We start from the raw sequence: 4,315 nt of genomic DNA, 5'->3' as shown, positions 1-4,315 counted from the left end.
CTGCGCATCCAGAGCCTGTTGCTCCGCAATGGGAGAGGCCACAACAGCGAGAGGCCCAGGAACCGCAAAAAAAAAAAAAAAACAACAACCCAAACAGCCTCATTATATAACAAATGAAATGGAGACTCAGAGGAATGAAGTGCCTTGTCCACAGTGACAATGACAGTGACATTGACAATGATTTGGTCCCGAGTGTTTGGCTCCAACTTCTGTCCTATCAGCCCTACCACACATTGTCCCAAAACATTTACTGAATGTCATATTACTGCAAATTGGGTTTATGAATCAGGAACTAGGGCTCCTCTCCTGAAATGGTGTACTATGAGAGGTGAGAGGGGTGGGCTGACTCTTGGAAAAGCTGAACATCTGCCTGAGGGATTTTAGCACCAAAGTACTTATTTAAAATACTTCCCAGAAGACCTGAGGAGAGAGTGATATTCATTTACCAAATCATGCTTTAGGCTCAAATAACAATAACTACTACTACTTGACAGACTCTGTGCTAAGCACATAATATACATCCTGTCATTTAATCATTCTAGGAGCCCAGTGAGATAGTTATTATCCCCAATTTCCAGATGAGGGAGCTGGGGGGACCAGGGGATTAACTTGCCTAATTGCAAACAGTGAGTATGGATTCCGATTCACTTAAAAGCCAAGGCCCCAAACTTTAATCATCAGTCTATGACGCCTGTTTGTTTTTTTCTCCCTCCCTCCCTCCCTCCCTTCCCTCCCTCCTTCTTTCTCCCTTTTCTTTCTTTCCTTTTTTTTTTTTTTTAAATTAAGGGAAAAACCCTGGTTTAACTCTCAGTCAAGAAGCCTCTGCAGGGCTTCCCTGGTGGCACAGTGGTTGAGAGTCCGCCTGCCGACGCAGAGGACGCAGGTTCGTGTCCTGGTCCCAGAAGATCCCACATCCCACGTGCGGCAGAGCGGCTGGGCCCGTGAGCCATGGCCGCTGAGCCTGTGCGTCTGGAGCCCGTGCTTCCGCAACGGCAGAAGCCACAACAGTGAGAGGCCCGCGTACCGCAAAAACAAAAAAAAAAAAAAGAAAAAAAAAAGAAGCCTCTGCAGTTTCCTAGGGTGCGATTAACTAATTACTTCCCTTGAGTGCTTCTGAGTGTGATGGGTAGAGGACAGAAGAAAATAAATACGTTTAATATCTAGTGGGTGCTAGGCAGCATGCTAAGAGCTCTTGTAGGACTTGTCTCATTTAATCCTACAAACCTCTATAAAAATCAGGTTCTATTTTTACATCTCTTTAAGAATAAGGAAACTGAGGTTCAAACAGGTACCCTGTCCCAAGTCACATGGATTTCAAAGGACAGAGCCAGGAGAAAGCATGATCTTCTGACATAAGTCCATTGCCAAGCCACATCACCGATTGCTCTTATTTTCTCCCTGCCTTATGCTATACCTTTCAGTGTGGTAGAGAAAATGATTCTTTTGGGGGTGACATTTGTCACCCCTTGCTTAATAGTGGTGAAATCTTGGTAATTCTACTTGCCTTTCAACGTCTTTTGCAATCTGCCCTTTTTTTATTTAGTAAAGTTTATTTTCCATCACTGCCTTTTTGCTCTCTTACCTCTTCTCAAGCTGGTATTTCTGTGATTTCTATCCACTTCATTAATTTCCATTTCCACGCGTCCTATTCTCCACTAATCAAGCTGTATACACCTTTGGATGCCCGACTTAAGCACCTCCTCATCCATTCCTCATCTATTCTCATCCTCAGAGATGGTAACATTTGATCACCTCCCAGACCTACTCAAAAGCTTTCAGGGCTAAACTTTTACCTACTAAACCAAACACAGACTTTTTTTTCTCAGCCTGGTATTCAAGTCAGTCATTCAGTCACAAATATGTACTGAGAACCAATTATGTGCCAGAAGCCCTCTAGGTGCTGGGACAACTGTGGAGAACCAGAGGGTTGCTGCCCTAATGGTGAACAAGCTAGACATTAAATAACTACAAATAGTCAATTAAATATTTACTTGTCTGAAACAAGTAATTACAAGGCCCTCGACAAATCTGGTCTCAACCTATCTTTTCAGAGTTCTTTCTCATCCTTTTACTGTATCCCTGGGCTTACTCAGGCTTCCCCACCTCTGTGGTGGCTCCATGTTCACCCTCCAATCCTGAATGCAGGTTCCTCCCTGTTCCCCTACATCCACCTCCAGGACTGGCTTTCGTTCTGCCTCTTCCATGAAACCTGGCTAGACAACTTCTGCTAGACAGCTTTAGCCTGAAGGATATTCCCTCATTTGAATTCCTAGCACTTATCCATTCAACAAATATTTACTGAATGACTTCTTGAAATGTTTGATGAATGACACTTCATGAAAGATTTAAGTTATGTGGGTAATTAGACTTTTCCTACTGAGAGGGATCAAGGATTTTTTTTCCTTCTCTTCTGGGTGGGGAAGAAGTAGAGATCAAAACTGTATAGTAAAACATACAAAATTATCAATAAGCAAAAGGACAATAAAAATTGCCCAATGACTCATAATCCTACCACTTGAAAGAGATCACCACTGACAATTTTTCTCTATATCTTTTTAGTGTTTTTTTTTTTTTCTGTTTGTTTCTCTCCGTGTGTCTACATCATTTTGGAAAATTCCTTCTTCCTCAAAATTAAATTTTTATCAAGAAAACCTTTCTTCTTATGGTCTTTTTTAAAACATGAAATACCTCTACCCCCTCCTTACTTGCACTCTTCTGCTTGGGAGTGCCACAGTTTTATTTTGAACAAAATTTAGGGAGTTTACTCAAAGACTCATCCATATCTTTTCCAGTTCACTGATCCTATGCACAATAAGAATTTGAACACTCTTTTAGGGCATTTACTCAGAAATTCCTTCTCAAGACCTACTGCAGCTGACCTTTGGTATGGCACTCTACCCTAACGTCTTCAAGGCCTGAAATGGGTGGGACACTCATGTGGGACACATGAGTGTAGCCATACTCAGGTACAAACCACAGAATGTCAGGCCTACAAGATCATAGGAGATCTTCTAGTCCACCCCCTCACTTTGAGGTTGAGCAGTCGGTTGAGTACTTGCCCAAGATCTTGCTGCTGGTGGCAGCAAAGCTGGAGATGCCAGCCCTGGTTATCTTTCCAAATTGCCCCACTGTCTTCAGTATGTCTAACAATTACCCCCAAACTATAATTAGACAAAAAACACTCAGTGAATGCCAAATAAATCGGATCTATTCCTACCACGGAAGGGGAAAAGTTTAGTAGAGATCAGGCTAGATCTCTCAGCATGGGCTTGTTTTGAAATGTCAGAGAACCATCTCACTGGAAATCTATATTGCCGTGAAAGGATTAAAGCACAAAAGAAATATTAGGGGCCATCTCTTTCTTTCTTTCTTTCATGTTTGAGAAGTGGAGGATAACGAAAGGATGTAGGAAAAGTCAGCCTTACTCATGAACTGCAGTATCGTTTTGAATGTATATTCAGCTTTGGTTCTTAATCTGATTTCTGTTAAGGTCACTGTGATGCAAGGTGCAATTCCCCCAGGCAAAAAAATTCCAAAATTTGTAGAGAAACTGAGCCTCTTCAGAGAGACCAAGCCCACTTCACCGACAGCTTTCCTACCCTCAGCTTGCGCTCCAGTAAAGTGGTCTTTCGTCTGAATTCTAAAAATCAACGGTATTGGAATATCTTCTTACAGGAACCTAGGAAAGGGCGAGCTGTATGCAGTCTTCACAGAGGCGAGAACTGTAGTTTTAAGAGTTCTAAAGAACATTCCAGTGGGCCTGAAGGTCTTACTAGATGAAAGGTTACGGAAGGAGTCGGGGTGCAATTCAGTCGGACTGGAGTGGAAGCTGATCCACCTGGTAGGACTGGGGCAGAGGCAGCTCCAAGAGAAGGGAAAATCCAAATGTAAGAAGGCGCTGGAGAAGAAAGAGCTCTCCCGGGGGCCGCAACCCAGCTCGCTTCTCCTCTGCTCACTCTCAAAAGCTCACTTTAGGATGAAGAACACAGGTGCTGCCCAGTGGAATCCCTACCTCTCAGCGGCAAACAAAGGGAACGGTCTCCTTCACCCTTTTTGGTCTGAATGAGGGCTCGGCTTTACCTTTGAGAATCCACCCATCCTTCCTCAGGCGCCCAATGAGGCCGCAGCCTCTTCCTGACGGGCGGTGTTGAACTCTCCCAGGAAACGGACAGGTACCTCGGACCAATGGTTGGAGATGCGGGGGTCCAATGGGAGAGAGAAATGGGTCAACCTGGGGTTTGAGAATGAGAGAGCCCGCACGTTGGGGCGGGGTGGGGGGGAGGGCGACGTAGGCGCAGGGGGTGGAGAGGGGCGG

This window comes from Lipotes vexillifer, unplaced genomic scaffold, assembly GCF_000442215.2.
Source record: "Lipotes vexillifer unplaced genomic scaffold, Lipotes_vexillifer_v1.1 scaffold684, whole genome shotgun sequence".
NCBI lineage: Eukaryota > Metazoa > Chordata > Mammalia > Artiodactyla > Lipotidae > Lipotes > Lipotes vexillifer.
Note: the sequence above shows the minus strand (reverse complement) of the source record.